The following is a 22435-nucleotide window of genomic DNA, read 5'->3' as shown; positions in this document are numbered from 1 at the left end:
TTTGTCTCCTCTTTCAAAGATTAAATGTTTATCCTCCAGTTGTGATTCTTTAAGAATTGTGCTTCTTGTTTGTTAGAGATACAGGTCAAAAGTCTCCTTTTGAGATTTTTACATATATATTATACATAAAGTATATGTTATATATATATTACAGTGACATATATAAATGTACAAGTGTACACACTGATATATATTATAGAAGTTTCTAAATTTATATAATGTGGTCTCCTCTTTGATATCTACATAAATCCTTCTTAGTTGTCTTCCCAGGGGTAGAGTGAGATGGTATACATTGAGTACTTGAGTCAAATGCTTACACCGTTTCCTCAGGATCAGAACCAGGTATTTTTGTCTAAAGGTTTAGAGGATGCTGCCATATCCATCCTTACGAGAGAGAACAGTGTTGCCATTTTGATAGAAACCACGACGGAAGCCTTTGACAATGGAGCACCATGCTGACAGATGTGGAGCCCAGAGAAGGCCCTAGAGGCCTCTGTGCTACACACCACACATTCTGGCTCTGCTGCGGGTCCCTTGGCCTAAAACTAATGCCATTAGATTAGAAACCCTTAGCTTATTATGATTTGTATTCCTTTTTCCAGCCCTACAAAAAATAAAACTCTTAATCTAAAGAAGATGCAAAAAGAAGCTTCAATTTACACTCTAATTTCAAGATTTGTCACCAATAATCTTTTAATCCTTTCCTTACCTAGCTCCCTTCTACATGAGTTTACATACATCAGTTGTATGTAAACATTTACCTTTACATTGAGCTGGGAAAATTGGTTCAGAGACTCTAAGCATTTATTATGAAAGTAGAGCTCAGATTTAATTTCCCAGTCTTTTTTCCCTACACTTAAATAATATGGTTGGGGGGAAATCTTCAATACCTACTTGAGCTCTTTAGATGTAATTGGGATGCTTGTGATACATCCCAGTTTAGTTATCCCTTAGAGCAAGGTGTTGGTCACATTCCTCCAATATCCACTGCTGCATTTGCTTATAAACCATTCCAAAGCAACCTCTCATTAATCAGGCCAGGCAGAAGCCTGCAGCAACCTGCCAATGACCAGCAGTTGGAGATGTGGGCGGTCACAATCACCCAGTGTGACCCAGAGCAACGGACAGGTTGGATCAGGGAGAAAATTGCATGCAGCTCTAAATTCCTAGCCATTCACTATGTTCACTCCCAGAGGGAGTAAAGGTACAGAGATTTCAGCGGCTCCAGCACATAGGGGATTTCATAATGAGTCAGGCAGCAAAATAACAGATGGTGCCTTGAGTGTAAACATGAAAATACCCCTGAAGCTGAAACAGAAGGCTGGCACTCCCAGGGGAGTCGAGCAAAAACAGAGAGGGCTTCCACTGTCTCTCAGCTCTTCTCAGTTTTCCTCTCACTTCTCAAGGCACAGACTTGGTGGCATGTAACATCTTAACTCCCACCTGATTGCCCCGAATCGTGATCCGCCGGGAGGCCCTCAGCCTCTGATCCCTAGGCTCTCTTGCCTCCTTATCTGCTCAGATTGGCTTCCTCGTGTTCCTTCAATTTAGCAGTTTTTTTAAGAATCTTAAGGCTCCTTCCTCCCTTCCTTCTGGACTCCGTGTGTCTGTTAGAATGATGCCGACTCCAGTGCTGTGGCTTTGACCATATCTCATCACTCTCGTTTCTTTTTTTCTTTCTCCTTTTTTGTGTATAATTGAGCAGTCCCTCCACTACCACCATCTTTTCCCCTTTGGAAATCCTTCTCTTTTTTTTAATAGTCTTCCAGATCTTTCCATTAGCTTTACTAGAATTTCCATCTCCCTTATTAAACTCAGCTGGAAACTTTGTTAACATTTAATGTGAACTTGACATAATGACTTTGGTATAACAATTACCCAGAGTAACACTATGTCAGGGAGGAAGTATGGACCATCCTCTCTTAAATCACTCGTGCGCTGCTTTTTCTTTCATATAGCTATACATTTCCTTAGGCAGTAAAATGTGCAGCTTCCACTGGATTGGATTTAGCTGCTCTGCAAATAAAACTGTGGAATGGGAAGTCAGGGCTCTACAGAGAAACAGAAAATATGGGATATGGATATATAACATTCTAAGAGAGCTGAATAACAGCTCTCTTAGAATAACAAAATAAGAAAAGACACAATATACAATATGAGAAAGTTTTTAAAAGATATACTTTAGGATTTAAAGACTCATAATGGGATTATTTAAAAACTTTAAATGAATATTTCAAAATTAAACAAAGGAATGATTTTCTAGAAAATATGTTAAATTTGATTCAAGAAAAACAAAATCTGAATAATAAATAATAAAGACATTTAGTCTATGAAGAATTTCTTATTTTATACAAAATTTTCAGAGAAGAAAAAAATAGGGGAAAATTACCTATCTCATTGTGTGAGGCAAAATTAACCTTGGTTTATAAAGATAATATAACTGATAAGAACAGTAAAAGAAAAAATAAAGACAAAAATGTGAGGTGATCGATATATTAACTCAATTGTGGGAATCTTTTCACAATGTGTATGTATGTGAAATCATCATGCATACTTTAAATATATTACAATTGTATTTGTCAAATATACCTCAATAAAACTGAATATTTAACAGATAAAAAAGGACAGTAAAAGAAATTTTTGACCACCTAGAACATAAATTTAAAAAATTCTAAATAAAACATTTGCAAAGTGAAGTCAGCAGTGCATTAAAAAATGATAATGTATGATACCCAAGTATCATACATCAGGGATTGCATTCAGAATACTAATTTTCTCTGGAGTATGCAATTGGTGAAGAGGCAAAAGATAAACTTCTATAGTATTATAAATTTGTTTTAATATGTGCTGAGGCTACATGGATATATAAAATATATTTAATATTCTCTAATATAAAATATAATTAAAGTATATAAAAGTCATTGAGTTGCATACTTGAGATTTGATATTTTGTTATGTTTATTCTCCTACAATTTCTTTTTAATCATGCCAGTTTTCTTTTTAAATCTGCACATATTGGTCCCTCAGGTCCATATTTTATTGTGGAATCACAAAATATACTGATGTGTTTATATCCCAATTTGTTATTGCTTTATATTCAATCACCTGATGGGGAAATCAGCCAAGAGGAGTATAAAAGTGTTTATTGCTTTTATTGGCATTACTGACCTTTACCTCTTTGAGAAGGAGCCAGCTATGGATCATATGTCTTATCTTTTAGTTCAGATGCCTAAGTACAGAGCTTGTAGAAAGTACGTACTTTTATTACAACTGCATAAACTTAAATAAGAAGAAACAGGCAACTTAAATATGGAATAATAAGCTTAAATGATGTTAATTATGATAGGCTTTGACCTACCTCTTTAAAAACACATCTGAGTTTATTTTCTATCTGATAAATCATTAGAAATAATAAGTAAATGTTGCAGTATTAGTAGATCCAAAGTCTATTAGCAACAAAGAAAATTTAATTGGTTAAAAGTACTATTTACATCTATAATTTTAAAATATTATGACAAAAATAACTAATTAAAAAAACACATGTTCTAAGGCAAAGAAAGTTCAAATGCTATTTATGTAAAAATAAAAATTAGGAATACATTTAACAATTTACATGCAGGACTTCTACATGGACAGTAAAACGTTACTGAAACAAGTTAAAAGAAAGCCTAAATAAATAGAGGTATATAACATATTTATAGATTGAAAGAGTCAGTGTGGTGAAGATGTCTTTTCTTTCAAGTTGATCTATAGATTGAATGCAATCTAACAAATATCCAAGCTTTTTTTTTTATTGACAGATACTAAAATTTATATGTGAATGCAAAGAGACAACAATAGTCAAGGCACTCTTGAACTTACTCTACCCAATATCAAGACTCAAAAGAAAGCTACAGCGGGACTTCCTTGGCGGTCCAGTGGTTAAGACCTCGCCTTCCAATTCAGGGGGTGTGGGTTCCATCCCTGGTCAGGGAGCTAGGGTCCCGCATGCCTCGTGGCCAAAAAACCAAAACATAAAACAGAAGCAGTATTGTAACAGATTCAATAAAGACTTTAAAAAAAATGGTCCACATCAAAAAAACAAACAAACAAACAAACAAAAGCTACAGCAATTAAGACAGTGTGTTATATTGGCAGTAGGATTTTTAAAAAAGAGATCAATTAAATATTCATTACAACAGAAAGTCCATAGACAGTTCCATGTTTTTATGTATACTTGGTGTATGACAAAAGTAGCAGTATGGAAAAAATGGTCTTTTCAATAAATGGCGCTGGGTCAACTGGGTATCTGTTTAAAAATGTATGTTAAGCTTGACTCCTACTTCATAACATATACAATAATTAATTCCAAGTACATTAAATGCTAAAAATGAAAACAAATTTGTGAAGCTTCTAGAAGATATCAATAATATGAGATTTCATGACTGGAATAGGAAAATATTTCTTAAATAGGACCAAAAAAGCATGAATTTTAAAATAAAATATTGCTCAATTGGACTACGTTAAGAACTTCTGTGTATCCAAAGAAACGATTAAGGGAGTGATAAAACCAGCTACAGGTGGGAGAAAATATTTACAACACATATAAGCAACATGACTCCTACAAAGCAATATGAAAATGACTGACAAACTGATAGAAAGCTTGAAAAAAGTCCTACAGAAGAAGATATTGTAACTGACCAATAAACGTATTTTTAAAGTGTTTAACCTCAGTAATAAGCAAATTAAAACCACAGAAGATACCATTTATATACCCTTCTGACTTTCCTAAAATTAAAAATAGACAATAGCAAGTGTTGGTAAGATTATACAGCAACAGGAACTCTTATACTCAGAAGCTGGGTCAGCAAATTAATCACTTTGAAAAAGAGTTTGGTTCTATATACTAAAGTTGCAAAAAATATATACTCCACATACGTTATAAGTCAAATATTTCACTCCTAGGTAAAAACCAAACTAAAATGTATTCTAGTGCATGTACCAGAATGTTTATTGCAACATTATTGGTAGTAGCTAAAGAAAACCCAAATACTCATCAAGGGTCCAAAGATACATAGACAGTGATAATGCTTACAATGTAATACTATCCAGGACAGAAAAAATATATATATACAATAATATAGATAAATCTCACAAAGGATAATTTTGAGCAAAGAAGCCAGGCACATAAGATGTCATATTGTGATTTTATTTATTAAATACCATTCATTTAAAAGTTCACGAAAACAAGCAAAACTAAATTACAGTGTATAGGAATGAATGTTTATGTGGAAAACACTAACAAAGTGGGGCGTAGGCTGGAGAGTTATAACTAGAGAAGTCAGGATAGAAGTTACCATTGTAAGGAAGAAAGAGGTAGTGATGTGCAGGGGTTCTGAGGGTTCTATAGGAAAAGCTTCTTGACTACAGGAAAGACTTTAGTGCGTTATGGGAAAGCATTTGATTGGAACAAGCAGGTGGAGAGGCAGGTGGAGTAGCTAGGCCCAGATTCTTCATATTGGCTAGCGGTGCAGCAGCATCAGCAGCATCTAAGAGCACGGAAGCAACGGAAAACTTCAGGTCCCTCCCCAAACCTACGGAACTAGAATCTATTAATTTAACAAGATCTCCAAGTGACTGACATACTTGAATTCTAGAGAAAACCTGGTCTAGGCAAACAATACACTAAATGGCTCAACAGAGTGGATATTAACAATAGAGAAGGCCAGAAAATTTTTTTAAAAGAAAGAAAATTATAAATATAATCCACATAGGCCAGAAGAGGATGCAGGTCTGAGCCGGCCCAGAGAAAGCATCTGTATTGCCAAGTCCTTTTTACAGTTTGAAATGGAGCTGTGACCTATACATTATAGGAGAGCAGGAGGTGCTTCAGGGCTCATCTCCATTGCCCTAAGCCCTGTACTGCAGAAAGACTGACAGACATTCACCAGATCACCATCTATGTAATTCTAGTTAATGGAAATGTACTGGGTATCTGGGATTATCACAGTCACCAGCATTCCTAGTTATTTCTCAGATCAGCAGAGAATCATTTCTAGGATGTATCTGCACTCTAGCTGCCTGGTGCACTCCATGCAAATAAAATAGCTAATAATTATATCTTTTGCATGCCTGGTCTTCTTTTGAATGAAAAGACCTCTTCTATATGATGGGTGGCATAAGTGCCAAATTCTATCCTGAGACTTCTTGCTCACTTTAGAGCAGAAATATTTCTTGAATATCCTTTCTGCTACTAAAATTGAATATATGAAATCAAAATCCCAATGTCACAGACCTACTAGAGAACGGACTTGAGGATATGGGGAGGGGGAAGGGTAAGCTGTGACAAAGCGAGAGAGTGGCACGGACATATATACACTACAAACGTAAAATAGATAGCTAGTGGGAAGCAGCCACATAGCACAGGGAGATCAGCTCGATGCTCTGTGACCACCTAGAGGGGTGGGATAGGGAGGGTGGGAGGGAGGCAGATGCAAGAGGGAAGAGATATGGGAACATATGTATATGTATAATTGATTCACTTTGTTATAAAGCAGAAACTAGCACACCATTGTAAAGCAATTATACTCCAATAAAGATGTAAAAAAAAAAAAAAATCCCAATGTCAAGGGAAAACATTTTTACTGGAAAGTGAAGGATGAAAAGAAACTACAAACTCCTGCTATCAGAAGAAAAGTTTTCAAGTAGAATATTAATGAAATACGGATGCTTTATTTGTAAGTTATTGACTTTACTTTTAGACACAGACCTGCTAATAATTACTAGTGCTTAATTTATAGCATAGAGAAAATTTGTTCCTCACACTTCAATATTTATGACATGTAGCCTTTTGTAAATATGTAAAATTGAAAATTGCCATTAAAATCACCTACAAATAAAAAAATTAAGTAGATGATATTGCTGTCCCTTAGACTTTAAAACCTGTAAATCAAAAATTAAAAGCATTTTCTGAAGGAATCTAAGTAATCACAGGTATTTAAAGTAATACAGCATATAAAGTGGAACTGACCTCGGCTGCCCTTCACCTGAGACTTATCACCCTCTTGATTCACAGTTATTTTTACTGAAACCCAGTTATCTTCAGATACTTGTAATCATTATTACATTTCATTCAAATACAAGTTTCTAAGAATTTTAAGAGAAAATAAGTTATATAACGAGCTGTAGAGTAAAAGGGAAAAACAATAGTTTAATATTTTTTCAGGGTTTGTACACCTCAAATTAAATGGAAGAAATCTTTAAGGATTTGCACAAAGCTGAAAAATCAGGGAAGAGAAGTTATCTAGTACACCTGCACGATGTAGAACTGCTGTGTAACAGTTCTGAGGACAAAAGCAATCTTACATGGAAAAGCAGAAATATGTTTTTGAAAGCTTTTCGACTGTGATAGTTTGGGGTAACTCAGGATGATGGCTAGTACAGACCAATACAGCCATGCCATTTACTTACTGCACACATCCATTCTGGTTAAGTCCATGCCTGAGTGGTATGGTTCGTAAAGACTGTAAGTAGCTTCCTGGGTTAACCACAGTCCATCCTCATTATTCACAGATTCTACATTTACAAATCTGTTTACTCACTAAAATTTATTTGTAACCCCAAAATCAATACTCATGGTGCTTTCTTGGTCAATCATGGACATACAAAGGGAGAGAAAAATTTTTGACTCCCGTTTCACATGTTCTCAGATGAGGTCACCAAAGCTACCCGGGCCTTGTTTCAGCTGTGATAGAGATGATCAGAGATGAGGACGGTAGGGGGTAGTGCTGTGCAGTGTAGTGTGAGAAGGTCCAGCTCAGGAGTTACTTGGACTAGGGTTTGAATCCCTACTCTGGCACTTGTTAGTGGAGGGGCCTCAAGTAATGAGCTGTTTCCAGGATTTAAGACTATAATCTATGTAAGTCCTATCTACATTTATCTTTGTATCTATACATATCTATCTATGTATACATATCTATACATATCTATAGGTATTATCTATACCTATCTATCTATCCATCCATCCATCTATTCCTCTCAGGAGCAATGGATCAGCATTTGCTAATTCAGTGTTGGTGGCAACTTTCTGGAACATAACTGCCATGAATAATGAGAATCAACTGTACATAAATATATAAATATACATATTATATATGGTCATCTCTGTTACATTTAATTTTGTTTATATATTACATGTAATAATTGTTTATATATTATATTATTATCATTTATAATTTTCATACAAACTGTGTATAAAAAAAGACTGGATAAAATATGTATAACTTTATCCTGCATAAAATTATTCTCCAAAATAATGCTAAGTCATTTTTAAATAGCATTCTTTCACATTAAAAATCAAGAGAATTCTTGTTTTTTGCTAATAATAATTTTTGTAAGTTTAACTATTTCATCTTTGTCTTTTTCTCCTTCCAAAATCTTGAAATACACATTAGCTTGACTTCTATATAAAACACCATCTCAAAATTGTCCTTCTCTGGTTGTCTGTGAGAATTTTTCTCTGCAACGCTCCATAAAAGTCTTTACCAGAACCTAAGTCACAGGAGCATTTTATTTAAAGTTGTTTATAACCAACTTCCAAAAACACTGAATGCCAATTGCACTATACTTTGAAAAGAAGCTATTTGTCACTATAGATTTCTTATCAGATTTTGTTTGTTGCAGAAAGCCCTTTTAGTTTATGTGAAAAATGACTTCTGATTTGATTTAGTGGCAATTTTTAATTTAGGTTTTCTAGTTTCATTTTTTTTCCTCTTCTCTAACCACAGAAAAATGTCCCAATACTGCAAAATGTGCCCCCTTGATATAAACAAAAGCAAGCTCTAATACAGTAAAAAGTTAAAAGCATACTAAAATATATAATTAGGATAACTAATTTTTTAATTGAAAGACTTTATAAAAACAGATAAAATAAGACAAATCTTATTATTAGGCATTTCTAAATATTCACAATTCTACATTGCAGGAATTTAATTACCTGTTCCACTACTGTGACTAAATTCTAAACAAAAGAAATTAGCTTTTAATCTTAAACACCTAGACCAAGGTTATATTTTTATTTATAGAAAAATATAAACAAAGTTCTATAACAAGGAACTAATATATATATATATATATATATATGGTTGTTGTTGATCTTATGTTAGAACTTACGATCTAACTTTTTCAAGTAAGTAATCAAACATGGCACAATACACTGAAAAGATCTTCAAAAACCTTTTCTATTTATGTAGTGTTTACTTCTGAAACTACACACACACACACACACACACACACACACACACACACACACACACACCAAAAAGGTTGAGAAGTTAAGGTTGAGAAGTTTACCAAGGTTACAAAATGAATCAGCGGAGGAACAGGGAACCTAATTCACATTTCATCCCTGATGGTTGTATCTAATAAACAGTTAATTTCTGTTCATTTCCTAAAATATAGTATTGTTTTACAGGAAAGGAAAAGAATTTTACTTTTTTCACCCCACTAAAAACTATTAGAATATAATATCCTTTGGGGATCAAGACTTTTCACACTGCCCTTCTGAGGGCCTAAATGAAAAATCATTGATTCCATTAAAGATTAGAGGAGGAAAAAGAAACTGAAATCTAGAATATGAGGACTTGAAAACATCATACAGAAAGTTTATTTTTAAATTTACTATGAACACTGAACGTGTTTTTTTTTTTTTTTTTTTTTTTTTTGCGGTACGCGGGCCTCTTACTGTTGTGGACTCTTCCACCGCAGAGCACAGGCTCCGGACGCGCAGGCCCAGCGGCCATGGCTCACGGGCCCAGCTGCTCCGCGGCATGTGGGATCTTCCCGGACCGGGGCACGAACCCGTGTCCCCTGCATCGGCAGGCGGACTCTCAACCACTGTGCCACCAGGGAAGCCCTGAACGTGTTTTTAACATCACTGAAATTCTCTTTTTGTTCCAGGTATTAAAATTGGATTCCACAAAATTGGATTTTACTCAAAACTCTATTTCCATGTAACAGCAGTGGGACTGGACCTGATATTTATTTAAAAGAGAAGTAGATCTTTGTATATTGCCCATTTGTTGGTTTACAGCCTTGCAACCAGAAAGTATATACAACAAAATGGTGTCATCCCAGCAAGAAAAGGAGAGAGAAGGGGTTATGGAAAATTGTCGTGGCCCAACCTTGCACTGCTGACTGTGACTGATCACATAGCCATGACCTTGTTCTCAGTCCCTGTTTGCCTCTGAGGCCATTCAACCCCATATTCACTTAGCCTCACCACCAACTCAGCGCCTATATTAGTTATCTATTGTTGTGTAACATACTACCATGACATAGCCTCAAAACAACACTCATTTATTATCCCTCTGTTTATATGGTCAGGAATCTGGACACCACTTAGCTATTTCCTCTGCTTCAGCATCCCTTACAAGGCTGTCATCGCAGTGTCCACTAGGGCTGGCTTCTCATCTGAGACTCTACCACCTCCAAGTCTGCACGAGTACTGGAAGGATTCAGTTCCTTGGAGGTTGTCAAACTGAGAACCTCAGGTTCTTGCTGGCTCTTGGTTTCTTGCCACGTGGGCCTCTTCACATGGCAGCTTACTTTATCAGAGCCAGCAAGGGAGAGAGCCAAAGAGAGAGTACAACAGCAAGAACGAAGTCAAAATCTCATGTAACATAAGCATGGAGTGACATCTGACCACCTTTGCTGTATGCTATGGTTAGAAACAAGTCACAGGTTCCCACCCACACTTAAGAGAAGGGCATCACACCAGGACATGAACACCAGGAAGCAGAGACTGGGGCCTCTTAGAGCCTATCTGCCACAATGCTACTCTGGATCACTCTCATCCATCATTATCTGCTATCTCAGCCTTAAATCAAATGAGATGCTTAGAACCTCATTTTGCTGATAAACCAGTTTCTCTTTCTCTCTGTCTTTTTTTTTTTTTTTTTTTTCCTTGATATCTTGGTTCCTTGAGCATTATGTTCCAGGCTTGTTCTTGATACCTGAATACCCGCCTGGTAATCTGGCCCTTTATTTCCTACACATACTTCCTTCATACCTACTAACCAAATATTCTACTCTTTGATTCTCAAATTGAATGACAGGGTTCTCAACACGAATGCTTCTTGTGCACACTTACTGACTTCCTGCTGCTGAATCTTCATCTACTAATCTTCAACAACTGGTTAGATGGCTACTCTGGAATTTAGACTTGGTTTGTATCTTTGGCTAATAGTGCTTGTACCACATCTGTATTTACCCCATAAACTAATAACTGCTTTTCAGACCTAATGTTTAGAACATCTCTCTTTTTTTTTTAATTGAAGCATAGTTGATTTTGGAACATATCTCTTTGTACTGATTTCCTGAATAACCAACCCCAAGTCTCATTCCAATATCACAACATCTGCCATTCTCCTGACCCTTTCGGGTCTTCCTGGTTTCCTGACTGTAACCTATTTCTGACCTGACTCATCCTGAAAATGTCTGAGCCTAGTTCCGATAGGTGTATACTTGCCAACAAAAAAGTTTACCTCTCATAAATTCTTCCCCAATGGAAGTTCCATATCTAATCAAAAACATTTATAAGGATTTAAGAAAATACAAGTACTCATTAAAGCACAACCTTATAAAGCTGAAGAAAAGAGGCTTTTGACCCAAAGAAATATTGCTTTTTCATAGTACTTAAAACTGTCAAACTACCTATTCTGGAGTTTTCATTTTATTAAATAGATAGGTCAAGTGGGAAAGGTAATTCTCTATAGAGCTGATATTATTCCCCAAATTATGCATCTTTGTTTAAATCACGTTTATGCTTTTTCTTCTGCCTGAGATAGCCTCGTATATCTTTCATTTTTAAATGTCAAAATCCTGTCTATACTTGCATTCTTTGGAACTCTCTCTGATCACCCTAACCCAACATACAGTGAGTCTTCTCTCTAAACCTCCACAGACAACGCATATTGCTCCTGGGGTATATCGTATTTATTACTTTTTATGTACTCCTTTTATGATGTTGCTGGGTTATGAATATCCCTCTACAAAAAACATCTTTCTTTCTTTTTTTTTTTTTTTTGCAGTACGCGGGCTTCTCACTGCTGTGGCCTCTCCCGTTGCGGAGCACAGGCTCCGGATGCGCAGGCTCAGCGGCCATGGCTCACGGGCCCAGCTGCTCCGCGGCATGTGGGATCTTCCCAGACCGGGGCATGAACCCGTGTCCCCTGCATCGGCAGGCGGACTCGCAACCACTGCGCCACCAGGGAAGCCCCAAAAAACATCTTTCTTACTCTCTTACTCACTGAGATATAGTTAGTGTTTCCCTGAGCATTTTAGTTTTTCAGTAAATATTTACTGAATTGAATTGCATTGTATTGTTTTATATATTTCCCTTGTTAATGAAGTCTTTCCCAACATATATTTAGTGTTTATATGAGTAATATATTAATAGTCAAAGTTTTATTATAAACAGATGATATTTGCTTCCAGAAAACAGAGGTGGTATCTTTGACATCACATGTGATTTAATTATTGATGACTTAAGTTAAAAATATGGTAACATTAGTATTTACCAGTTAATAATATTGGAAATAACCTGAGAAACTCATTCTTTAAAATATCTACCATGGTTTTACATATAGTAGTAAATAAATGATTTTTTGTTTTCTTTGCCTTGTGTCTTTCTATTTTGTTCCTTATTAATCGACCAGTTTAATTTTGTATCTACCTTCTTCAAAACAAGTGTTGCATTTTGTTTGTCATCATATTAATTAAAGGTATAATGGCTTTGAAATACCTTGACTGTCTTAAAGCATCAAAAAACTGAACCTTAGAGTCAGAATCTTGACTTCGTAAAGATTACCTCGCTCTATAGCAGCATAGGCTGCAAGCTTCACTATAGGACTCTGTAGGAAACTGGCAGACACTGGATTCCACAGCTGAATTCCCATTTCAGGAAGAACCTATTTTCCCAGTGGCTGGAAGTGCTTTTTGGAAAGATGGCCCTCAGCTGTCAAGTCCTGCTAGGGATTGCTTCAGTTGAAGAACACTGCTTTACTCAAATCATGGCTCCATCCAGGGCAGCCCACATCTAATGACTGACCAACAGGGGGGTACAAAGGACCTGCTCACTCACCACTTGGAGCAACTCTGAAAGTTCACTCCAACTTCATAGCTCTTGGCAGATTTGGTTAATTCCTTCACTGGAACTTCATTTCAGCTCAACCTTTTCTGCCCAATCTTGCTTTCTAGGTAAGATAGGAAGAAAGGAAGGTATCCTTCCACAGGTGCTAATTCCTAAATTATTCCCTAAAAAACACCTTGTTTGCTAATTTCCATCTCAGAGTCTGCTTCACAAGGAACTCAACTTGCAACAAACATGAAAATACGGGGCTTCCCTGGTGGCGCAGTGGTTAAGAATCTGCCTGCCAATGCAGGGCACACGGGTTCGAGCCCTGGTCCGGGAAGATCCCACATGCCACGGAGCAACTAAGCCCATGTGCCACAACTACTGAGCATGCATGCTAGAGCCTGCAAGCCACAACTACTGAGCCCAGGTGCCACAACTACTGAAGCCTGTGTGCCTAGAGCCTGTGCTCCACAAGAGAAGCCACTGCAATGAGAAGCCCGTGCACTGCAATGAAGAGTAGCCCCTGCTCGCTGCAACTAGAGAAAGCCCACGTGCAGAAGCAAAGACCCAATGCAGCCAAAAATAAAAATTAAAAAATAAATAAATTTATTCTTAAAAAAACCATGAAAATGCTCTTGGTAGGAGACAGAATTTCCACAAAGTGATACAATTATGATTCTTTGCTGTTTCTGCCTAGAGAAGTTTTTTTTCCAACCATTGGTACTATTGACATTATGGGTCAGATAAATAATTGTCTTTGAGGGCTGTCCTGTACATCATAGAATGTTGAGCAGAATCTTTGGCTTCTACCACTAGATGCCAGTAGTACACACACAAACACCCATACTGTCTGACAGCCAAAAATGTCTCCAGACATTCCCCAATATCCCCTGGGATGGGAGGGAATCTCCCATTGAGAACCACTGTCCTGGAGCTAAATTTCTAATGAGGGGCAATAGGAAAATAAAAAGTAATACAGGAAGTTGGTGTCACCCAGACAGTAGGTGGTCACGGTGTAGCAGTTGACAGTATATCAGGTAATAGGCACAATAATAGATGCCTGGCACATACCTCTATGAATACCTCCCCCCAACACCTCATCTCTATTCTATTCCCACTACTGGATTAGCAATTAAGTCAGAATTCTTCAATGTGAAACCAGGGGTTGATGGATATTTTTCCTTTAATGCCTTATAATGTCTATAGAGTCTTTAATTCTGCTTAATGTTTATAAGGTTCATTATTTATAGGTTTCTAAAAGGTGTCAAATTCTCTATAGTCCTTGATGAAAAGTGGGATTCTTCAATTCCACAGAGAAGCTGTAAGTTTCAGTTTTAGTTTTTTGGGGTTTTTTTTTCCTCCAAATTCTTGAAGTACCAATGTTCTTAAAGGATTTTCTGATCTGCTTGAAGTGTCCTGGGTATCTATTTAAGTAATAGAAACACTTTCACCACTTATAATTCCTTCAATTGCATGGAAAGCCATGATATGAAAATTCTGGACAATTTCCCAACACTTGAATTCTTCAGTATATACGAAAGGTGGAGCTGGCTGGAAAGGAGACTACAGTTGAGTCAGGGAAAGGATCAGAAGCATATGGGGGCTAGCACATAAAGAATATACAACTTTAAAAGGAAATGCATCTCTTTGTCTTTTGTAGGTATGATGTGTTTTCCTCTTGTAAGCTGAAATATATTTAAATAACTTCCCATCACCAAGTGTTTCAATCATCTCCACTGCTGCTCCTGTTATGTGTTGTTCCCATCCACATAAACTTTAAAAGAAGTTTAAAAAAGAGCTGCTCGGGGAGGGGGAAGGGTAAGCTGGGACAAAGTGAGAGAGTGGCATGGACATATATATACACTACCAAACATAAAATAGATAGCTAGTGGGAAGCAGCCACATAGCACAGGGAGATCAGCTCGCTGCTTTGTGACCACCTAGAGGGATGGGATAGGGAGGGTGGGAGGGAGGGAGATGTTAGAGGGAAGAGATATGGGAACATATGTGTATGTATAACTGATACACTTTGTTATAAAGCAGAAACTAACACTACATTGTAAAGCAATTATACTCCAATAAAGATTTTTTAAAATTAATTAATTAAGGGCTTCCCTGGTGGCGCAGTGGTTGAGAGTCCGCCTGACGATGCAGGGGACACGGGTTCGTGCCCCGGTCCGGGAAGATCCCACATGCCGCGGAGAGGCTGGGCCTGTGAGCCATGGCCGCTGAGCCTGCGCATCCGGAGCCTGTGCTCCGCAACGGGAGAGGCCACAACAGTGAGAGGCCCGCGTACCGCAAAAAATAAATTTAAAAAAAATTAATTAATTAATTTTTAAAATTAAAAAAAATTTTAAATAGTAAAAAAAAAAAGAGCTGCTCTTCTAATATATATCTGTGCCATAAAATGATTATATGCAAACCAACTGCAGAAGAAATGGCTGCTTCTCACCACTATCTTTAACCATTGTCTTTATTGTGGGATCCAAGATTCGCATTTTTAATTTTTAAATTTTATTTTTTTATACAGCAGGTTCTTATTAGTCATCAATTTTATACACATCAGTGTATACATGTCAATCCCAATTGCCCAATTCATCCCACCACCATCCCCACCCCCCCGCCGCTTTCCTCCCATGGTGTCCATACGTTTGTTCTCTACATCTGTGTCTCAATTTCTAAGATTCGTATGTTTTAAAATTTATTTTCTGCTAGGCAATTTCATTTTTACATGTTTATTAAGGTACCTTTGTATCACAGGGTTTAGCATTAGCAACTCTGTGGGATAAGAAGAGAAAGAATATGCATGAAATACAGGTAATTTTTTATTTTATCAGACAATTTCTTCCCATGAAGACTTTATAACTTTCTCATCTGTAATCAAATTCCCTGCCATAGGGGCACATTCTAATTACAGCTGTCTGCTCCTAGCAGGGTATTCATCCCAGACCAGTGTGTGTGAAACACTGTAATCCATTTTAAGCGTGTAATTTGTTTCTGCACTCAAATTCTAGGCAAAGAGCAGCTGGGTGTCATTGGAGACATTTCTTACACAATGAGGGCAAGAAAAGTTAAACAGGAATTCACTCAGTGGAAACCGAAGAATTTCCTCTAATTAGGAAATATTAATCTAGGACATGCAACGGGCAAAATGAATGATCACTTGGTGATATTGTGCTTATTAAAGTAGTTGACCCTAGGAAAACTACTACCATCCCAGTTGTTCATAGGTTGTAAGCCCCTCCCTTCCTAAGATCCAAAGGCATAGCTCATTCATCTACCCATCCAATCGTTTATTTATTCATACTACAAACACTGACTATTTTTGAGCAAGGACTATGCTTGTACTAAATAAAATACCAAAAAAAAATAAGCCACTGAGTTTGTTTTCAAAAGTTCATAGACAGTCTAAAATAATTTCTAGAGTTTTTTAAGGTCATTTCTTCCTTACGTCTAGGGGGGAGAAAAAGGAATAATCTATAGAATAGTCTATTTTTGTCCTTACCATAAATATGGAGATGAAATATGTGTAATATATTATTCCTTCCACAGTTTGTATACTATTACATAATAATAATAATTCAGAAATCTCAGATCCTGAGACATAAGAATGATACATTCTATGACAGTTTTTCTGTATTTAAAAGCCAGAATAAAAGAGTTTAGAATGGACATAGGGATTATAAAAGGAGGAAAAAAGGCACTATTCAAATTTCCATAGTTGGATATGACTTTAAAGGAAAATGTAAAATACTAATTCAAATGTACACACACACACAAACAAAACGCTGGAAGCCACCTCCTGTTAGGGTCTATATTTCTACTGCATTTTATAGCTTTTACATCAAGTTACACTTAAATGCAAAATACTTTGAACAGCTGTTTTTCAGACTTTTATTGCTAATAGCCCCTGATGACACTGCCCTTGTCTCTTCTACGCCTTTGCTTCATTTCCACTTTCCCAAATTTCTGTGATGGGGTGAAAGAGCGCACGGAGAGAGGAGGGGGAAAAAAATCCTTACAAAAGACAAAGAAATACATTCAACCGAACCAGAGCAGATTATTTCTAAAAAAGTACTGCCACTATCACACACACACACAGCCTTTCATATTGAGGTGAGCACTAACAGCTTCAGATTTCAAAACAAATGAAGCTATGTACACATAGATACCTATATACATAGAAACACATATAACAAAATTATTTATTTCAGCAGAGAATGAGAACAAATTTCTAACCAAAAAGACATCGTGTATTTTTAAAATTATTCTTTGTTAAATGCAGAACAAAGATGAAGCTCTGGTGACCAAGAAAATATTCTAGACCCAGAACCAGAGCAGCTGCTGGTGACTATAGGTAACCTCATTGAAGTGGTTCAGCTCTGGCAGTGCCTCAGGTATAGACTGCTAAGCAGACACATTTGTTTGGATACAGAAACTTTCTCTCTGGTCCCCAAATAGGCATACTCCACCAATTTAAATGTGCATCTGTCCTGGAAACAAGTTTGTCCTCAGAACAGCATCAATGACATAAACGATGCTCATAGTAAGAGTGGATGACCAGTCTTAAAAATGCTGTTCCTAATCATGCCACCATCAAAGCTTATCACTTATTATTGCTTAGTAATACTTTATCGGTCTTATTTCATCCCTTCTATTACAAGAGCATATATTAAGAGATTTAGCCTGTAAACAGTTGACTCTGAACTCATTTCACATCAGCAAGGCATAGGAGAAAGATATAAATAATGCATGTAGTGATGCTGTAAAATAGTTTGAGTGCATGCAAAATGAATGTCCATATTACATACGTTTTACCAAAAGTTCATTGACATTTGTTCACAACTGGGAGGCTGCTAAGGCTGCTAAGCATAGACATCTGTATAAATATTAACCAAGACTAGGCTTTCAACAGATCATACTAATTAAGATGCTGTAAAATAATTGCAAGACGGAAGACTGCCCTATGGTTTGCAGACAGGGCGTGTGTAAACTCTGAAGACAATGTACGTTATATTTACCATATACTTCACATATTTATAACCAGTACAGACCCAATATTTTTACTGCCTGAAGCCGTTAAAATATCTCCTTAAATAAGATATTTTAATTACCGTGATGAGAATAGGTGGTGTATACTTCTGAAAACCCAGTCAGATGTTTTAACATACTTCTTCATAATAAAGTTATTATTTTTTGTTGAAGGAAGTAAAATGGAAAAAGAAATAAAGAAAACAGAAGTAATATATATCTTTAAACTGTCTTTCAAGGTTCACAAATGAGCTATGTAAAGAAAACTACGCTCCAGCCTAGTGTTTTTGTTTTTGTTTTAATCAGCCACACTTTAAGCTTCTATAAAGCTTGTTGAATTGATTTCAAACTTGTTATATCTGGCAGAGTTGGGCAGTACTGAAAGCGTATGCTCATGGCAGGTAAGTTTGGGTATGTGCCATTAAATCCCAATGACAGCCTTCTTTTTGGCAGTCTCCACTATGGGTACATGTTAATATTGGTCAGCTATGTAGCAAAAGGGCTGCAGCCTTTAACATAAGGCTTTCTGTATATTTCCATACTGAAGTTAGGTAATTAAAGAAGTATCTCATGAGATAATATAGATTTAGTAAAGCAAAAAATAATACTTAAATAATTTAAAAACCAAATTGGTTTCCTAGAAACTCTGCCTTTGGCAGATCCCTTTAATTTAGCAAAGTAAAGCAATGAATTTGTATCCCTTTTCACTGAAACCCTTGGTTTTCACTCTACCAGGGAAAAAGATAAATCTCCTCCATTAAGAATTCCTTCCATTAATAATAACCCTTATTCTTATTCATTCCAATCTTCACTCACGTATTTGCTTTTTTTGCTTCTTTGCCCAGAAGCATACCTGAAAAGCATAATCATAGGCTAGTTATATCAAGCTACTCCTATTAGTTGTGAATGAAATATGCATTGTCCTCTTATTATGTAAATAGCACTATGTTAGGCAAAGAGGAATTTTTTTACACCTATGGGGAAAAAACATCTCTTCCTACAAAAAGCCTTCAAATTGATTGGTTAAAAAAAAAATAGCCACGAAACTATTAATGAACAAAACAACATATGGAAATGTGCTCTATTGCAGTTTTCTTCTACTAGAAGCATCAGAGAGATTTCACAGCAAAACTGGAACTTGAGTTGGGCCTAGTAGGTTTCACAAAAGATGGACAGGTAGAAAGAGGAAGGCAGAACTGACAGACTCAAACATGAAGGTGTGAAAAATATGGTTTGTAATACAGAAAAGTATAATCTATGTGGAGATATAATACATATATTTAAATACTTCAAATTGGTTCAGTAGGTTGGAGACAGGACTTTGCTTAAAGTAGAGAGCAACATTCATATGGTCTCGTCTTTAACATCTTATAATCTTCAAGCATTTCAATACTTGATTACACACTGATAGCATTTAAAAAGAAAGGAAGGGGCTTCCCTGGTGGCACAGTGGTTAAGAATCCGCCTGCCAATGCAGGGAACACGGGTCGAGCCCTGGTCCGGGAAGATCCCACATGCCACGGAGCAACTAAGCCCGTGCACCACGACTACTGAGCCTATGCTCTGGAGCCCACGAGCCACAACTACTGAGCCCACGTGCCTACAGCCCATGCTCCACAACAAGAGAAGCCCATGCAATGAGAAGGCCACGCATAGCAACTAAGACCCAATGCAGCCAAAGATAAATAAATAAATAAATAAATATTTTTTAAAAAATAAAAAGAGGGCTTCCCTGGTGGCACAGTGGTTGAGAGTCCGTCTGCCAATGCAGGGGACACGGGTTCACGCCCCGGTCCGGGAGGATCCCACATGCCGCGGAGCGGCTGGGCCCATGAGCCATGGCCGCTGAGCCTGCGCATCCGGAGCCTGTGCTCCGCAGTGGGAGAGGCCACAGCAGTGAGAGGCCCGCATACCGCAAAAAATAAATAAATAAATAAATAAATAAAATAAATAAAAAGAAAGGAAAAGAATATGTATTGATTCCTACTGAAACCAACCATTACATTATTTTATGCTTTGGGATTAACTTTCACAAATTATAATTTTTGGTCCATCTTATATAAGGTATGATAAATAATATCATGAAATATAGAAATGGCAGTGGATTTTATATTTTAAAGTATAAATGAATTCGATATCATGATGACCAACCACTTATTTGACTAAATATCACTTTATCTTGTGATAAGTTCCACAAAAGCAAGAAGCATGTTTGTGTTACTTTCCTACTATATCTCCATCCCTGTCCATAGACGTTGGCCTACAGTAAGTACTATAACAGGTACTCTATAACTGTTGAATGAGTAACTAAATGAAGTAATTATAGAAATAGGCGGGGATAATAAGGAAACCAAAACTAATGCATATTCATTACCCAAAAATGACTGTGTCAAAAGAAAATGAATAGTACTTTCATTAAGAGCCTCTCCCACTCTTAAAGGTCATATGAAAATGTATGGGAGAAGGGAAGAGTCTAGTATTAAAAAGAAATTGTTGTTTGCTTGTCATTAGTGCTGAAGATTAAAGTTCTTTCTCCCATTTCTGGCTCACTAAATGTGTACTGTACAACTTCAGATGATGTTGACACTTTCTATATATTTGACATTTAGGGTTTGGATTAGTCTGTGAGTCTGAAAGTTAAAACTTAGAAATCACTGACCTCTCTCTACTTGTTCATGTATCAGTAATAAAAAGAAATTTCCAAAGTTCTCCAAATTTGGTCCTAACATAGAAGAGCTAATTTCAGTTACCACTTGATTAATGACCTAAGTGTTTAATTAAGCACTTACTGTGTACAGAGTTCAGTTAGACATTGCATAATATTCATATAAACGTTATTGATATTCAGTACTTATCTTGGAGGAAATTATACAGAGACAGGATAGGCAAATATTAAAAAGTTAATGAACAAGACAGCACAATATGTATAAATACCATGTAAGTCAATTAAATAGCATTGTAGGACTTCAGGGAAGTAAGATTCACTACAATTGCCACAGTCTTGGATGATTTCATGGAGAAAAAGACTTGTACCTTCAAAAGTGAATACAATTTAGCAAGATGCAAAAGAGATTAGAAAGAATTTCAGGAATGTATTCACAGCACGAGAAAAATCACCAGGTCTGGAATGGGCCTGACATATTTAGAGAGAAATATAGATTAGCCTCACTAAGGAAGACTATTCCTATAGGGGTGGGAGAGGTGATAAGAAAATCAGTTTTGTTCAGTATGCTGGGAGTCTTAAATGACATCCTAGGCTTTTAAGACAATTCTATAAACTGTGGTTGATGATAGGATGAAAAGAGTCATTTTAAGATCATTTATCTCATGTGCCTTTTAGTATGCAGGATAAATGTGAGGTGGTATGCACTAGAAGCCAGATGTGTTACGAAGCTCTTGGAGTAAACCAAGCATGAGAAAGAGCCACAACTACAGTGGCAGCACGGACTGGAAAAGAAAGGATGGATAGGAGTGACATTTCAAAAGAGGAGTCAATGGCACTTTTTGACTGACTGGACTTGAAGGGAAGCTTTAAAGGTCAGTTTTAAACTAAAACAACTGCAAGAATGATCAGAGAACTAAAGGAAGTTCGTGTTCCACTTAGAGCGTTGGACCAGATAACCCCCAAGACTTTGCCAAACTAAATTCCACTTCTTGTGCCTGGACAAATTGTTTCCTTCTCTCTCTCCTCTGCCTGTCCAACTATGTTCATCTATTAAGATCTAGTTCAAGACTTACCACTCCTTGGAAAACCTTGATGACTACTCCATGCCTTGTATGGGGTCTTTTTCTTTGAGCTCCTAATGCATTCACTTCTCTTCCCCTTAAATCAGGTGATTAATTGCATCCTCCTTCTTGTTACAGTAATTCTTCTTTGTATGAACTTTCCTCCCTTACAGTTTTCACTTTTTCTAGATCACAAAACCTAGCACTGAATTAAATATTAACTAGTATGAAGTATAAGCCTATAGATTGAAGTATTACATTTAAATAAATGCATCTCTTTTCACTAGGTCACTGAAAATTTTAATACCCAAAGGATACAGGGAAACCTATCAGTACTGCATCTTCAAAAATTTAAATAATGTCTTCTGAAATTCAGAGCTGCAAGTGTTGTTAGATGCTCAAGTATTATCTATTAAAATAAAGCAAGAAGTACTGGAAAAGTGTGCCAAATACCTTCCACTGCTGACTAAACAATCAGAAAGCTTAGTGGAAGAGTTACAATGGAGCTAAACATTTCTTATACTGCACAAGGAGAAACAATTCAATGATGTCTTTGTGCTGCTC

This window comes from Hyperoodon ampullatus, assembly GCF_949752795.1.
Source record: "Hyperoodon ampullatus genome assembly, chromosome: 20".
Lineage (NCBI taxonomy): Eukaryota > Metazoa > Chordata > Mammalia > Artiodactyla > Ziphiidae > Hyperoodon > Hyperoodon ampullatus.
The sequence above is the reverse complement of the archived record's forward strand: the minus strand, read 5'-3'. Positions refer to the sequence as shown.